The sequence below is a fragment of the Maylandia zebra genome, linkage group LG10 (assembly GCF_041146795.1).
Source record: "Maylandia zebra isolate NMK-2024a linkage group LG10, Mzebra_GT3a, whole genome shotgun sequence".
NCBI lineage: Eukaryota > Metazoa > Chordata > Actinopteri > Cichliformes > Cichlidae > Maylandia > Maylandia zebra.
In genome coordinates this window covers 28,025,959-28,044,400 of record NC_135176.1, presented here as the reverse complement: position 1 = coordinate 28,044,400, position 18,442 = coordinate 28,025,959, and positions in this window count along the sequence as shown.

Below are 18,442 nucleotides of genomic sequence, written 5' to 3'. Positions count from 1 at the left end.
CACAAGTTCCCGGCTCTCTCGACTCGGTTGAAGACGGGTTTCTTGGAGAAGGGGAGGGCAGTGAGGCACAGTCCCCCGTCCCCCGACGCCCCTCGCGATGCCCCTCCTTCTTCGACTAACCCTCTGCATAGGAGCCGTGAGAGCCAGGAACTTGTGAGTTTTGTATGTCCACTCAGGCATCATTCATACCTGGTGTGTAGGAAGTTCCTGTCAGAAGGAGGGGGCACCGCGAGGGCGTCGAGGGGCGGAAGGCGGTGCCTTAGTGCCTCCCTCCTTCTGACATTGTAAAGGAACCCTAACTTTATTTTTTTTTTTAATACTAAGATATATATATATATATGTATATATATGTTTGTATGTATGTATGTATATGTTGTTTGTCCTCAGATGAGGTTTGAAGTGTCTGTGTGGTGCAGCTGGTCTGGTCTGTCTCTGTACAGTCGAGGCTGCACCCACCTATAAAAGGTGGAGGCTCACCAGGACATGCACACCTCACAAGTTCCCAGCTCTCTCGATTCGGTTGAAGACGGGTTTCTTGGAGAAGGGGAGGGCAGTGAGGCACAGTCCCCCGTCCCCCGACGCCCCTCGCGATGCCCCTCCTTCTTCGACTAACCCTCTGCATAGGAGCCGTGAGAGCCAGGAACTTGTGAGTTTTGTATGTCCACTCAGGCATCATTCATACCTGGTGTGTAGGAAGTTCCTGTCAGAAGGAGGGGGCACCGCGAGGGCGTCGAGGGGCGGAAGGCGGTGCCTTAGTGCCTCCCTCCTTCTGACATTGTAAAGGAACCCTAACTTTATTATTTTTTTTAATACTAAGATATATATATATATATATGTATATATATGTTTGTATGTATGTATGTATATGTTGTTTGTCCTCAGATGAGGTTTGAAGTGTCTGTGTGGTGCAGCTGGTCTGGTCTGTCTCTGTACAGTCGAGGCTGCACCCACCTATAAAAGGTGGAGGCTCACCAGGACATGCACACCTCACAAGTTCCCGGCTCTCTCGACTCGGTTGAAGACGGGTTTCTTGGAGAAGGGGAGGGCAGTGAGGCACAGTCCCCCGTCCCCCGACGCCCCTCGCGATGCCCCTCCTTCTTCGACTAACCCTCTGCATAGGAGCCGTGAGAGCCAGGAACTTGTGAGTTTTGTATGTCCACTCAGGCATCATTCATACCTGGTGTGTAGGAAGTTCCTGTCAGAAGGAGGGGGCACCGCGAGGGCGTCGAGGGGCGGAAGGCGGTGCCTTAGTGCCTCCCTCCTTCTGACATTGTAAAGGAACCCTAACTTTATTATTTTTTTAATAGTAAGATAGATATATATATATATATGTATGTATATGTTGTTTGTCCTCAGATGAGGTTTGAAGTGTCTGTGTGGTGCAGCTGGTCTGGTCTGTCTCTGTACAGTCGAGGCTGCACCCACCTATAAAAGGTGGAGGCTCACCAGGACATGCACACCTCACAAGTTCCCGGCTCTCTCGACTCGGTTGAAGACGGGTTTCTTGGAGAAGGGGAGGGCAGTGAGGCACAGTCCCCCGTCCCCCGACGCCCCTCGCGATGCCCCTCCTTCTTCGACTAACCCTCTGCATAGGAGCCGTGAGAGCCAGGAACTTGTGAGTTTTGTATGTCCACTCAGGCATCATTCATACCTGGTGTGTAGGAAGTTCCTGTCAGAAGGAGGGGGCACCGCGAGGGCGTCGAGGGGCGGAAGGCGGTGCCTTAGTGCCTCCCTCCTTCTGACATTGTAAAGGAACCCTAACTTTATTATTTTTTTAATAGTAAGATAGATATATATATATATATGTATGTATATGTTTTTTGTCCTCAGATGAGGTTTGAAGTGTCTGTGTGGTGCAGCTGGTCTGGTCTGTCTCTGTACAGTCGAGGCTGCACCCACCTATAAAAGGTGGAGGCTCACCAGGACATGCACACCTCACAAGTTCCCGGCTCTCTCGACTCGGTTAAAGACGGGTTTCTTGGAGAAGGGGAGGGCAGTGAGGCACAGTCCCCCGTCCCCCGACGCCCCTCGCGATGCCCCTCCTTCTTCGACTAACCCTCTGCATAGGAGCCGTGAGAGCCAGGAACTTGTGAGTTTTGTATGTCCACTCAGGCATCATTCATACCTGGTGTGTAGGAAGTTCCTGTCAGAAGGAGGGGGCACCGCGAGGGCGTCGAGGGGCGGAAGGCGGTGCCTTAGTGCCTCCCTCCTTCTGACATTGTAAAGGAACCCTAACTTTATTATTTTTTTTAATACTAAGATATATATATATATATATATATATATGTATATATATGTTTGTATGTATGTATGTATATGTTGTTTGTCCTCAGATGAGGTTTGAAGTGTCTGTGTGGTGCAGCTGGTCTGGTCTGTCTCTGTACAGTCGAGGCTGCACCCACCTATAAAAGGTGGAGGCTCACCAGGACATGCACACCTCACAAGTTCCCGGCTCTCTCGACTCGGTTGAAGACGGGTTTCTTGGAGAAGGGGAGGGCAGTGAGGCACAGTCCCCCGTCCCCCGACGCCCCTCGCGATGCCCCTCCTTCTTCGACTAACCCTCTGCATAGGAGCCGTGAGAGCCAGGAACTTGTGAGTTTTGTATGTCCACTCAGGCATCATTCATACCTGGTGTGTAGGAAGTTCCTGTCAGAAGGAGGGGGCACCGCGAGGGCGTCGAGGGGCGGAAGGCGGTGCCTTAGTGCCTCCCTCCTTCTGACATTGTAAAGGAACCCTAACTTTATTATTTTTTTTAATACTAAGATATATATATATATATATATATATATGTATATATATGTTTGTATGTATGTATGTATATGTTGTTTGTCCTCAGATGAGGTTTGAAGTGTCTGTGTGGTGCAGCTGGTCTGGTCTGTCTCTGTACAGTCGAGGCTGCACCCACCTATAAAAGGTGGAGGCTCACCAGGACATGCACACCTCACAAGTTCCCGGCTCTCTCGACTCGGTTGAAGACGGGTTTCTTGGAGAAGGGGAGGGCAGTGAGGCACAGTCCCCCGTCCCCCGACGCCCCTCGCGATGCCCCTCCTTCTTCGACTAACCCTCTGCATAGGAGCCGTGAGAGCCAGGAACTTGTGAGTTTTGTATGTCCACTCAGGCATCATTCATACCTGGTGTGTAGGAAGTTCCTGTCAGAAGGAGGGGGCACCGCGAGGGCGTCGAGGGGCGGAAGGCGGTGCCTTAGTGCCTCCCTCCTTCTGACATTGTAAAGGAACCCTAACTTTATTTTTTTTTTTAATACTAAGATATATATATATATATGTATATATATGTTTGTATGTATGTATGTATATGTTGTTTGTCCTCAGATGAGGTTTGAAGTGTCTGTGTGGTGCAGCTGGTCTGGTCTGTCTCTGTACAGTCGAGGCTGCACCCACCTATAAAAGGTGGAGGCTCACCAGGACATGCACACCTCACAAGTTCCCAGCTCTCTCGATTCGGTTGAAGACGGGTTTCTTGGAGAAGGGGAGGGCAGTGAGGCACAGTCCCCCGACGCCCCTCGCGATGCCCCTCCTTCTTCGACTAACCCTCTGCATAGGAGCCGTGAGAGCCAGGAACTTGTGAGTTTTGTATGTCCACTCAGGCATCATTCATACCTGGTGTGTAGGAAGTTCCTGTCAGAAGGAGGGGGCACCGCGAGGGCGTCGAGGGGCGGAAGGCGGTGCCTTAGTGCCTCCCTCCTTCTGACATTGTAAAGGAACCCTAACTTTATTATTTTTTTTAATACTAAGATATATATATATATATATGTATATATATGTTTGTATGTATGTATGTATGTATATGTTGTTTGTCCTCAGATGAGGTTTGAAGTGTCTGTGTGGTGCAGCTGGTCTGGTCTGTCTCTGTACAGTCGAGGCTGCACCCACCTATAAAAGGTGGAGGCTCACCAGGACATGCACACCTCACAAGTTCCCGGCTCTCTCGACTCGGTTGAAGACGGGTTTCTTGGAGAAGGGGAGGGCAGTGAGGCACAGTCCCCCGTCCCCCGACGCCCCTCGCGATGCCCCTCCTTCTTCGACTAACCCTCTGCATAGGAGCCGTGAGAGCCAGGAACTTGTGAGTTTTGTATGTCCACTCAGGCATCATTCATACCTGGTGTGTAGGAAGTTCCTGTCAGAAGGAGGGGGCACCGCGAGGGCGTCGAGGGGCGGAAGGCGGTGCCTTAGTGCCTCCCTCCTTCTGACATTGTAAAGGAACCCTAACTTTATTATTTTTTTTAATACTAAGATATATATATATATATATGTATATATATGTTTGTATGTATGTATGTATATGTTGTTTGTCCTCAGATGAGGTTTGAAGTGTCTGTGTGGTGCAGCTGGTCTGGTCTGTCTCTGTACAGTCGAGGCTGCACCCACCTATAAAAGGTGGAGGCTCACCAGGACATGCACACCTCACAAGTTCCCAGCTCTCTCGATTCGGTTGAAGACGGGTTTCTTGGAGAAGGGGAGGGCAGTGAGGCACAGTCCCCCGTCCCCCGACGCCCCTCGCGATGCCCCTCCTTCTTCGACTAACCCTCTGCATAGGAGCCGTGAGAGCCAGGAACTTGTGAGTTTTGTATGTCCACTCAGGCATCATTCATACCTGGTGTGTAGGAAGTTCCTGTCAGAAGGAGGGGGCACCGCGAGGGCGTCGAGGGGCGGAAGGCGGTGCCTTAGTGCCTCCCTCCTTCTGACATTGTAAAGGAACCCTAACTTTATTATTTTTTTAATAGTAAGATAGATATATATATATATATGTATGTATATGTTGTTTGTCCTCAGATGAGGTTTGAAGTGTCTGTGTGGTGCAGCTGGTCTGGTCTGTCTCTGTACAGTCGAGGCTGCACCCACCTATAAAAGGTGGAGGCTCACCAGGACATGCACACCTCACAAGTTCCCGGCTCTCTCGACTCGGTTGAAGACGGGTTTCTTGGAGAAGGGGAGGGCAGTGAGGCACAGTCCCCCGTCCCCCGACGCCCCTCGCGATGCCCCTCCTTCTTCGACTAACCCTCTGCATAGGAGCCGTGAGAGCCAGGAACTTGTGAGTTTTGTATGTCCACTCAGGCATCATTCATACCTGGTGTGTAGGAAGTTCCTGTCAGAAGGAGGGGGCACCGCGAGGGCGTCGAGGGGCGGAAGGCGGTGCCTTAGTGCCTCCCTCCTTCTGACATTGTAAAGGAACCCTAACTTTATTATTTTTTTAATAGTAAGATAGATATATATATATATATGTATGTATATGTTTTTTGTCCTCAGATGAGGTTTGAAGTGTCTGTGTGGTGCAGCTGGTCTGGTCTGTCTCTGTACAGTCGAGGCTGCACCCACCTATAAAAGGTGGAGGCTCACCAGGACATGCACACCTCACAAGTTCCCGGCTCTCTCGACTCGGTTGAAGACGGGTTTCTTGGAGAAGGGGAGGGCAGTGAGGCACAGTCCCCCGTCCCCCGACGCCCCTCGCGATGCCCCTCCTTCTTCGACTAACCCTCTGCATAGGAGCCGTGAGAGCCAGGAACTTGTGAGTTTTGTATGTCCACTCAGGCATCATTCATACCTGGTGTGTAGGAAGTTCCTGTCAGAAGGAGGGGGCACCGCGAGGGCGTCGAGGGGCGGAAGGCGGTGCCTTAGTGCCTCCCTCCTTCTGACATTGTAAAGGAACCCTAACTTTATTATTTTTTTTAATACTAAGATATATATATATATATATGTATATATATGTTTGTATGTATGTATGTATATGTTGTTTGTCCTCAGATGAGGTTTGAAGTGTCTGTGTGGTGCAGCTGGTCTGGTCTGTCTCTGTACAGTCGAGGCTGCACCCACCTATAAAAGGTGGAGGCTCACCAGGACATGCACACCTCACAAGTTCCCGGCTCTCTCGACTCGGTTGAAGACGGGTTTCTTGGAGAAGGGGAGGGCAGTGAGGCACAGTCCCCCGTCCCCCGACGCCCCTCGCGATGCCCCTCCTTCTTCGACTAACCCTCTGCATAGGAGCCGTGAGAGCCAGGAACTTGTGAGTTTTGTATGTCCACTCAGGCATCATTCATACCTGGTGTGTAGGAAGTTCCTGTCAGAAGGAGGGGGCACCGCGAGGGCGTCGAGGGGCGGAAGGCGGTGCCTTAGTGCCTCCCTCCTTCTGACATTGTAAAGGAACCCTAACTTTATTATTTTTTTAATACTAAGATATATATATATATATATATGTATGTATATGTTTTTTGTCCTCAGATGAGGTTTGAAGTGTCTGTGTGGTGCAGCTGGTCTGGTCTGTCTCTGTACAGTCGAGGCTGCACCCACCTATAAAAGGTGGAGGCTCACCAGGACATGCACACCTCACAAGTTCCCGGCTCTCTCGACTCGGTTGAAGACGGGTTTCTTGGAGAAGGGGAGGGCAGTGAGGCACAGTCCCCCGTCCCCCGACGCCCCTCGCGATGCCCCTCCTTCTTCGACTAACCCTCTGCATAGGAGCCGTGAGAGCCAGGAACTTGTGAGTTTTGTATGTCCACTCAGGCATCATTCATACCTGGTGTGTAGGAAGTTCCTGTCAGAAGGAGGGGGCACCGCGAGGGCGTCGAGGGGCGGAAGGCGGTGCCTTAGTGCCTCCCTCCTTCTGACATTGTAAAGGAACCCTAACAATATTCTTTTTTTTAATACTAAGATATATATATATATATATATATATGTATATATATGTTTGTATGTATGTATGTATATGTTGTTTGTCCTCAGATGAGGTTTGAAGTGTCTGTGTGGTGCAGCTGGTCTGGTCTGTCTCTGTACAGTCGAGGCTGCACCCACCTATAAAAGGTGGAGGCTCACCAGGACATGCACACCTCACAAGTTCCCGGCTCTCTCGACTCGGTTGAAGACGGGTTTCTTGGAGAAGGGGAGGGCAGTGAGGCACAGTCCCCCGTCCCCCGACGCCCCTCGCGATGCCCCTCCTTCTTCGACTAACCCTCTGCATAGGAGCTGTGAGAGCCAGGAACTTGTGAGTTTTGTATGTCCACTCAGGCATCATTCATACCTGGTGTGTAGGAAGTTCCTGTCAGAAGGAGGGGGCACCGCGAGGGCGTCGAGGGGCGGAAGGCGGTGCCTTAGTGCCTCCCTCCTTCTGACATTGTAAAGGAACCCTAACTTTATTATTTTTTTAATACTAAGATATATATATATATATATATGTATGTATATGTTTTTTGTCCTCAGATGAGGTTTGAAGTGTCTGTGTGGTGCAGCTGGTCTGGTCTGTCTCTGTACAGTCGAGGCTGCACCCACCTATAAAAGGTGGAGGCTCACCAGGACATGCACACCTCACAAGTTCCCGGCTCTCTCGACTCGGTTGAAGACGGGTTTCTTGGAGAAGGGGAGGGCAGTGAGGCACAGTCCCCCGTCCCCCGACGCCCCTCGCGATGCCCCTCCTTCTTCGACTAACCCTCTGCATAGGAGCCGTGAGAGCCAGGAACTTGTGAGTTTTGTATGTCCACTCAGGCATCATTCATACCTGGTGTGTAGGAAGTTCCTGTCAGAAGGAGGGGGCACCGCGAGGGCGTCGAGGGGCGGAAGGCGGTGCCTTAGTGCCTCCCTCCTTCTGACATTGTAAAGGAACCCTAACAATATTCTTTTTTTTAATACTAAGATATATATATATATATATATATATATATGTATATATATGTTTGTATGTATGTATGTATATGTTGTTTGTCCTCAGATGAGGTTTGAAGTGTCTGTGTGGTGCAGCTGGTCTGGTCTGTCTCTGTACAGTCGAGGCTGCACCCACCTATAAAAGGTGGAGGCTCACCAGGACATGCACACCTCACAAGTTCCCGGCTCTCTCGACTCGGTTGAAGACGGGTTTCTTGGAGAAGGGGAGGGCAGTGAGGCACAGTCCCCCGTCCCCCGACGCCCCTCGCGATGCCCCTCCTTCTTCGACTAACCCTCTGCATAGGAGCTGTGAGAGCCAGGAACTTGTGAGTTTTGTATGTCCACTCAGGCATCATTCATACCTGGTGTGTAGGAAGTTCCTGTCAGAAGGAGGGGGCACCGCGAGGGCGTCGAGGGGCGGAAGGCGGTGCCTTAGTGCCTCCCTCCTTCTGACATTGTAAAGGAACCCTAACTTTATTATTTTTTTAATACTAAGATATATATATATATATATATGTATGTATATGTTTTTTGTCCTCAGATGAGGTTTGAAGTGTCTGTGTGGTGCAGCTGGTCTGGTCTGTCTCTGTACAGTCGAGGCTGCACCCACCTATAAAAGGTGGAGGCTCACCAGGACATGCACACCTCACAAGTTCCCGGCTCTCTCGACTCGGTTGAAGACGGGTTTCTTGGAGAAGGGGAGGGCAGTGAGGCACAGTCCCCCGTCCCCCGACGCCCCTCGCGATGCCCCTCCTTCTTCGACTAACCCTCTGCATAGGAGCCGTGAGAGCCAGGAACTTGTGAGTTTTGTATGTCCACTCAGGCATCATTCATACCTGGTGTGTAGGAAGTTCCTGTCAGAAGGAGGGGGCACCGCGAGGGCGTCGAGGGGCGGAAGGCGGTGCCTTAGTGCCTCCCTCCTTCTGACATTGTAAAGGAACCCTAACAATATTCTTTTTTTTAATAGTAAGATATATAAGTATGGACAGTGAACATTTTAAGCCCACTCGGCAGCGACAGATGGCCACCCCTTCCTGAGCCTGGTTCTGTCGGAGGTTTCTCCCCGTTAAAAGGGAGTTTTTCCTCCCCACCGTCGCCAAGTGCTTGCTCATAGGGGATTTTTTTGGGCTTTTTTTTTTTTTAAACCAACTGCTGATAAGTTCACTGGCATCAAGTTTAGGACTCTGCAAACATTTAAATGGATAATTCGTCATCAAGTGAGGAATGATCCATTTAAATCATATTTGAGAGTCACATATATTTGTATATAAATATGATTTGTTGGACAATAATGCCAATCACAGACTAATTTGGACAATTGGGAAAAATTAAATAACTAAAAAAAAATTGGATAAAATGCATGTGTCATTGTTTCATATTGATTTCAAATAACATACCATTTGATTTCAACATAGTTTTTTTTACACTTGCAGTGGTGTTATTTTGTTATGATCCTGTTCATTTTAAATCTAAATCTAAATCATCTAAATAGAAATGGAAAACTAGAAAAATTAAAAATATAGCTTTACTAATCTGAAAGTTATTTGTCATTGGATCCATCATTCCCACAGTGGAAACACATCATTTCATATTATGTTCAATTCAGTAGTTAAAAGTATAAAATTTAATAATGTCTATTTTTAGTTTACTATTTTAATAAACACATTTTTTAGTCTTTTAGAAACACTAACATCATACATATCCAAATATGAAGCAATGTTTTAACTCCCATTTACATACAGACCTGTGGCCAACTTTATAAACCATTTTGAATTTTTTCCAGCTGAGGCGTTCAAAATAGATATACTTTTGATTGTCACAGTGTAATTTGGGCAGCTGCCTGCCTAATATAACATAACGTCACCACAATATTTTACATTAAATGAGGAAATGTATCTTTGTTTCCTCAGCTAAGACTGCTTTGCTGCTGTAGCTTGTGTTTACATGTATGTTGAGAGTGACATCTGATTTAAAAGCAAGAAGCAAAAGCCACTGAGCACCATCAGTCAGCACAGAGGCAATGCTACAAATTTAAGTAACGAAGGTCAATTCTTTGTGTATGTACATGCACAGAGCACATGTGCACACGGTTGTGCAGATTAACTCACAGATGTATATGACAACTCACGTTTGTGGCATTGACATTGTTTTCCAATCTTAAATGTAATACATACATTTCCGTCATTGGCCATAATTCTTGCAAGGAAGGGACTCAAAGGTCACAAGTTATTAAATAAAATTTATTAAACACACCATTAAAAGAAGTTCACTATTCACTCCTTAAACATCATAGCTAGCAGCAGTTATTTATATCTATGAAAGAGAGAGCTTAATTGTTTGATTAAGCTTGACTGGAATGTCAGCTCCACACTGTGGCTGGTTGATTAAATAAGTTGGGGGAGCAAAAGTAAAATGAGCTACTTGTGGGATACTATTTAACTTGGGTTGGGTTGGGTAAGCTGCTCATTTTATGCTCATTTTACTTTTCAGATGCTGTCAAGCCTGGCAGTTTGGTGTAATTGTTAGCCTAGTAATTCATAGTAATATATTTCTCACACACAACCTCAACCTCTGCCTCTCCATGTGAGCAGAGACGCAGCAGCATCTTGTTTCTACAGGAAGCCTGATTAAAATGTGAGGCATTTATACGGTGTACAAGATTAATAACAAATATTCACTGTCTGCAAACCATACCAGGGTGGACTATTCGTTTTCCCAGTGGGTCACACGAAAAACTGAGACTGGTGTGGAGGCTCAAACTAATAAGCTGAACTCAGTTCTAATCAGTATTAATTTTATTTCTTCATAAACTGCTACTGGCATGAGTGCATATTACAACTTCACTGCCACAGTATTCCTTGTTTTCCTTACACACAGACCTTATAGGAGGTAATTGAGAGAAAAAAGAGGGGAGGATGGAGTGGGTGAGTAATGTCATTAGGTGAGGTCATTTGGGATATTTTATGGCAATGAAGCGGAAAATTATTGAACTTTAAACTGGATACATTTAAAATTGCATTGTTTTTCTGATGCAGCTTGTATTTTATGCAAAACATGTTAAATCTTGTGGGAATGTTCACTTTCAATACATTTCAGTTATGCAGTGCTGAGTGTCAGACATGCTAAGGCAGCGGTCCCCAACCCTCGGACCGGTACCGGTCCGTGAGTCGTTTGGTACCGGGCCGCGAGAGTTGAGGCTCAGGTATGAAATGTGTGGTTTTCAGTGTTTTTATCAGTTTTCAGCGTTATTTTGTTATCGTTTTTATCGTTAACTCAGTTTTCCTGGGTCTTTTCACGTGTGTTATGAATAAATCTTCTTTTTTTCGGTACCGGTACTAGTTTTATTTTGTTGTATTTATCCGCGACACCTTAAAGGCTGGTCCGTGAAAATATTGTCGGGCATAAACCGGTGCGTGGCGCAAAAAAGGTTGGGAACCGCTGTGCTAAGGCACATGTAATGAAATAACTTGTTTGAGCTTTTGTAAAGAGTTCATTTCTAAATGTTTACACAAATGAGACTTCTCACCTTGGTTATTGTTTCAGCTTCACAAAGGCTTCAGTGTTATAATGAAGAAAAAGGAGCATCACTTCAATACATCAGCCGTGTTGTCAGTGATGTAATTTGAGATTTTGCTGGAAGAAGGAGATGTGAGTAAGGTCTTTATGTTTCTGCTTGGACCTTCTGTCCCTGCAACCCAAACCCAGATAAGCAGCAAGATATGGATAGATGGATGAGTAGATGTCCTTCTGACATAATTATGTCATGAAGAAACATGAAAAAATAGTTTAACCAGTGCACTTTAGGTCTTAAAAACATGAACAGCATCTCTTAAATATATGCATCCATTTTTATCTCAAGTCTCAAGCATTTCCTTAAAACCATATCAACACAGTCCAGTGAAGTGAATTAACAGTTTCTCCAAAGACAGCTGCTACATGCAAAGGAATCAAAATTCACAATGCCATCTTCTCAATTCTGTTGGAAAAATATGTCCCATAATTTTTTAAATGGTTAAGAGACAGAACAAATAACCATGTCTAATGTAGCATCTGTGATTTAAACGAAACACAAAACTGTATCAGTTTTCAATTGAGTACGTTTTGTATGATTTTGCAAATTTAAAAAAAAGCACCATGATCTACTTTAAGGAACACAAGCAGGATATTTTGGAGTGACCTGACTTGAAAACTCTGCAGGTGGATATTAAAAATGCTGCATCTTCTGCAAAGCAGCCTAAAAATATCCAACAACATCAAAAGTGCTTCACTGAAAAGTGGGTGAAATTTTTTTAATCAGTAATGGAAAGAATGCACAAGTTGATATGAATATCACAAGGTCTGCTAGCTAAGGGTGTTGCAATCTAGAAACACTGTTGTCTCTTCCTCTAACTTGGAGCAGTTATCATCACAGTGCAACTTCACCCTCAGCTCTGAGCAAAACTGCTACAAAATGTGCATGGTGCAGAAAAGGAGAGAGGCGATGGATGTGTGAGGCAGAAAACAGGATTCAGAAAAATGCTGAGCTCTGCAGGCTTCAGGAGTAGACTCAGAGTGCACAACCACAAATGGTTCTTTCTAGTTGGAGCTCTTTTCCCCTCCATACATTACTGAGGTGCTGAACCATGGTGGTGGTCCAGACCTTTTTTAATTTGTGCCCTCAGCCCTGGGGACTTAGTGACTGAAAGACTGCTAAACCTCTGCTGGTCACTGTAGATAGTCGCAAAGGAAATAATCTGAACTGTTGAGCTGTTTTATCATAACTGAAAAACATGCAGTAGCTAGGAAGAAATATTCTCCATTAGCATTAATTTAAAAAACTGAGCACAATAAGGTCGGTTGTCAGAAGAAGCAGGCACCCTTGGCTCCCTGGCACACCGAGCTGAAGACATGGTCTCTCTTCTCATTTGACCTGTGCACAGTGGACCATAAATGAGCTGTTTATTTTTTTATCTCTACAATATCTCAGGTAATATCTACATTTGCATCAAGTGAGGCAACAGTGCAGTTTCTCTCCTGTATGGATTCTCTGATGAACAGACAGGGGCACACTCGGAACAAACACTTGTTATGTCTGCCTGAATGTTTTGTCATGTTCGCATGTATTATGAGGTCAACATCCTCTTTAAAACAAGCACAGCAAACACAGCAGAAGTTTATCTCAGTGTGAGATTGTAAATGATTAGATATTCTTCATGGATGTTGCACATGCTGCCAAGTACTCTTCAGAGACAGCAGCGACCTGACTGGAGGCTCCGCGGCATGCCTTCATCTTCTTATTCTTTATTTACATGTGCAGAAGCAGAGAAGTCTGATTCCAGCAGTGCATGCTGGGAAACGCTGTCTGTAGACTGTAAGCACCATTAGTCAACGCTGTGCACGAATGCTCCCCTCCCGCCAATTTCCTGAGATAGACTCAGCGGCGTGTGGAGCAGACATGCAAAAAGATCCAGTCGCACCAAAGCATTATAGAATACAGATACATCAAAAGAAATACCATCACAAGTCACAAGACTCAGAACACAAAACTACCAAGAAAATCTATGACGTTGGAGAATTATCATTAAACAGTTCGCAGCGTTCCTCACAGCACTCAGTAGCAATTAGTCCACATTTGCTCCGTGTTTTTAAACAGTTTGCTAAAGAGATTTAAAAGCCTTTTCAAGGACATTTTAAAAGTTTGAAACCAGTCAGCTAACTTTTGACAGCTGTACCGACCAGTTTCCTCCAGTCTATGTAGCAGACTGTTTTATCCTAAAAGAAAATGGAGAGAGGAGACGGACGACAAAATGATGTTGGTGTAGGGGTCGATGAACTCCATTTTACACTGCTGCAAATCGTTCTGTTGTGCGGTCTATTGATTGAAGAAAACCTCTGTGTTCTGGGTCAATTTATTAATCGGCTGCCACATGATATTGACGGGGACAACCGTCAGAATGACGAGGAAGAGGAAGATGAGGAGGTGGTTGATGTTCCAGTAGAAGGCATCGAAAGAAATCCATCTCTAATAAAAGCAGCAGGAACAAACCCAGGAAACAAATACTCAGAAGGAAAAAGTGAAAAACAATAGCGTGTCCCATCCAGAGCAACATTTGGAAATTTGACATTTCAAATCTACACATGCTGCTCCCTCTGGTGGTTACTGCACTACATCCAGACCTTTACTGAGTTTACAGAAAATGTTGCACTGATGAATTATGTAAACAAAGTAACACAAAGTAACACAATGCCCTTTCAAATAAATATGCTAACAGTAGACTAAGCTTTCATTTTTCTTTCATTAACTTAACTATAAATTAGCATAAATAAATATCAGACACCTAATTAACCTGTTAAGCCCCAAAGGGCTTTCTGAGCTTCCTGCTCAAAAATGACATGTCCAAAATAAATGGAGTATTTCTCTGCAATTACAAACTGTAAACAATCGTGGTATCAAAACAAGGCTAACACTTGTGAGATTCCATCAGAGGTGTAAATATTACACCAGATGTTACTGTGTGAAAGTTACTGAGGCTGGAACACAGAAAAAGTAAGTAGATCTTTTCCTTCACCTAATTTATTTATTTATTTTTTAGCATATAAACTCTTTAAAATGTGCTTTTGTTCACATTTTAATCCACTAAGTCAGTAATAATCAACATATAAACATCATCTGTGCAAAGATGTATGCTTCTGAAGTGAAACAGTGAAAAATGACTGCACTTTTAATAAATACATATTCAGGCATTCTGCAGTTTGTCCAATTTTGGAAAACTTTGGACACCATGTGTGCTGCCATACAGCAGAAATGATCCCCAGCGGCCTTTTATTATCACACTAAACCTTGAAGAAGGCTAAATCTTGCATTGGAGTAAGTAGTTCGTATCTCTCCCACACGTTTCATTAGATATTAGTGAGTATCAGAAGCATGCCATCTAGTCTAACCTCCCTGGTACCTCTCCTAGCCTGTGCAACATGGGCTTCCTCCCATCTGTAGGGTTGCAGGGAGACCTAATGCTTGCTTCACCTTTACATAATATCACCCCTTATCATAAAACAGTGACTTCATGTCTGTCACGTTCCTGGTTCTATTGACCCAGCGTTTTGAGGTTTAGTTTATTTGGATGTTATGTTTAAGTTCTTTAGGTTATCTGAGCTCATTTGTTTATTTCAATTCCCCTTGTGTCTTCTACAGCTGTGTTTTAGTCTCCCTTTGCCCTTTATGTGTTCAAGCTGTATGTCTTATGTCAAGTGTCTATTGTCATGTCTGCGTCGCATGTTTCCTGTTTTATTTTGAAAGTCTGTGTCCTATGTCAGTGTAGTCAGATCTGCTTCCTTTGTCTCCTCATGTCAGTCTAGTGTCAGCTGTTTTCCCCGTGTGTTTTCACTCCCCCTAATCACCCTTGTGTGTATTTAGTCTGTGTGTTTCTGTTCATTCTTTGTCAGGTCGTCTGTCGTTCACGGCATGTTCTCCATACCATGTTTCTAGGTTTTTCCATGTTCTTTGTTTAGTTCTCCCAGTTTAGGTTTATGTTAATTTTGCTTCGGTTTGCCTTGTCCTTTGTTTTTACCTTTTACCGGCCTCATTAAACGGCTCACCTTTTGTTAACATTCAAGTTTTGTTCCCTGTTCCTTGGAGTCTGCGTTTTGGGTCTTTTTTGTCAACCCCTACAGTCTGCTTTGGCCAGATTGTGACAATGTCTAATTTTTACAAACATTAACTGAGCACAAAAAGTGAGACAGTTAGTGCTTGGTCATTTTTTTCTCTTTGTTGTAAACATGCTTCTTGGCAATAAATCTTATACTGCTGGAAAGCCTGTTTATTTCCCCTCAAATGGTGTCACATTTGTAAGGAAAATATGGGTTGTGGCCATGAAAAAGTAGGAGCCTCAGTAACATGTGGAAGAACCATACACAGCCACAACAGCCTGGCACCTCCTCCTCATGCTGGTCACCAGCAGTGTGTGACTGAGGTTGCGTTGGTCACTGTGTTAAGTGGAGTTGAAATCAGCCATCAACATGTGTGGCCTTGTTTTGTTTGTTACATTTTTGGAAAAACCAAACTGCAGGTACAGAGAGTGTTTCAACAACAGCATGTCATCGATATCTATGATTAACTACTTATTCCAAGACCAAACCAAGTTCCCAAATAATATACTAAAAGATATTCTGAGTGTAGATAACATCCGAGATGTGGGGCCTAAATACCCCCATTATGAAGTTTTACCAGAGTATTGCACTCAAGCTTGTATCTTGTTCTGACTTCCACAAGTTCATTTTTAGATCAGATTTATCCTCAAGCCCCAAACACAGTCATTTTATCCTGTTTTCCTACAACAGAAGTTTTCTACACTTACACGACACATTTTGACACACTGAATGCTTTTATTTTCAAACGTGTCAATCCAGGAAAGCCAAATGGAAAACATAAAGTATAGATCTGATTTGAACAATAGAGTCAGCATCTAAGTAATCAAAAGGTTTTTAGCCCATGAAGCAGTTCAGCAAACATGTAAAGCAGCAAAAATGCACTTTAGGTAGTAAAGTGTTTTAAATAACCAATTACTGATGAAAGACTCACCCTAGTTTCCTTAAGTTAATTTATTTTATTCAGCCAGAAAGGAAAAATAAATCATGAGGAATACTTTAAACTTTATATAAAACACTCATGGAGAGGTGTGAACATAAACCAAACAGCCAACAGGTGGTATCTACTAAGTGACAAATGGCGCCATCTTGTGGCCTCTTTCTGTCACTATAATTCATTCAAAGCTTGAATTATGGAATTTGTGGAAAATGCTTCACCTGTAAAAGTTTAAAAGTCACCAGTGACATTTTTCCCCAGCAGAATGTTCAACAGCTTCATCAGAATGAACCAAAGTCGATGACGTCACAAGAGTCAGAACACAGAGCTACCAAGAAAATCCATGACGTTCATCTCTGCATCGTTTAGTTTGGATGTAGTTGGTGGAGAAATATCATTAAACAGTTTGCAGCGTTCCTCACAGCACTCAGTGGACACTGGGCTTGGACACAGTCAAATCAGTATGTGGGATAGCTGGCTGCTCAAATAAGTGTTCTCCTTTTTCATACCAGGCTCATCCTCCACCTGTGATTCCTCCCCTATTCCCTTTTTTTTCTTTGTCTACTGTAGTTATTTTATAAACACAAAATTAGCTCAGGTTCAGAGAACAATTCCAAAATCTTGATGGTAACAAAAATACCAAAAAATTGTTCTTTTAAGCTGTATAGCCAAGATCTTTTGCTGTAAATGACCACATCCGTTGATAGAAGTCATTTGTAATGACAGGTAAGAACATTTAAGAAAGATGAGGTGGAAGAGGAAGGGTTAGATCCTTCACCTTTTATCTTTGCATTTTTATTTTCATTTTATTGTAATTCTGAGCATTTTGTTGTTCCTTTTGGTGTTTTGGGAAACTGTAAATATTGACCAAGAGACAATAATAATAATAACATAATAATCATAATTATAATAATTAATAGTATTAGAACATTTTCCTGTTTCTCTGTTTCATGGGGGCTTTCGTCCTGGGTTTCTCTTGTGTGTCCAGTAACCTGATGTACTGAGTGCGTGCAGCTCTGTTTTAAATCACACTAAAAGTTAGGATCTGTACGAAACACCGGAGATGTTTGACTAAATATCACCCCGATATTTAAAGCCAGCATCTTTAAATGCATTTGCAAGATAAGGATTTTTTTGTGGAACATTACTTCCAAAAGGGAGATGGAGAAAAGACAGAGATTAGTAGATAAATAGAAATAGAAAGTATCTGTACTTACTCCCCCGGCTACAATCAGTCATGCTTGCCATGAGGGTGCAGGGTCTGGATGTGCATGCACACTTTTGATTAGCAGCTGACTCTTCTCTGGCTAGGAGTCAAACTGCCTGTAACAAAGTTAGAAAATGCTCTGGTAATGTGCTGTCTGGGGCAATTTGTCCGTGACAGGGTCGCTGAAGGTACACTGGTCCAGACTGAGTGTTATTCAGAGAACTCCAAAGAAAAAAAAAAGCAAATTGAAGGATGCTGATGCCTGTCTTGTGAGACAGGTACGGGGTTTCAGTGATCCAAACATGACCCTGTGTGCCCATTAAGCCTAATAACTGGTTTTGCCACCCTTGGAATAAAAGAACTGCAGTTAAGTGTTTGTAATAACTGGCAATCAGTCTTTCACATTGCTGTGGATGAATTTTGTCCGGTTCTTCTTTGCAGAATCGTTGTATTGCAGCCACATTGGAGGATTTTTGAGCATGAACGGCCTGTTTAATGATACGACAAAGTGTTTCAGTCTGATTTAAGTCCGGACATTCAATAAAAGCGCTCAAAAACCTTCCTTTTTAAATTTTATTTAATTGTATTTTTTTTCTAGCCATTCAGAGGTGGACTTGCTCGTGTTTTGCATATTTGTCCTGCTGCATAACTGAAGTGTGCTCTTGCATTTTGTATTCACTCGGGTTATTTTTGACCAGCAAAGAAAATTTGTTTAATGATTTGGAAAATAGCAAAAAACTAACAAAACATTAATTAATGAGGAATGGGCCGAATCCTTTTTTTCACACGACTTTATGCTTTGTAAAAATGTTTCTCTTAAAATGCTTAAACCAGAATTAACTGAAGATCACTAAAGACATTACAGTTACAATACAGAGCATGAAACTGATATGGATTTGTTGGACTATTTAGTACTATACCTTACATTACACAAGGACCACCACGGTAAAATCTGCTGCCTGGTAGAAAATAAATTGCATAAATTAGCCTCATTCTAGAATTGGAGGACAACTTAGGCCTAATCTTTGC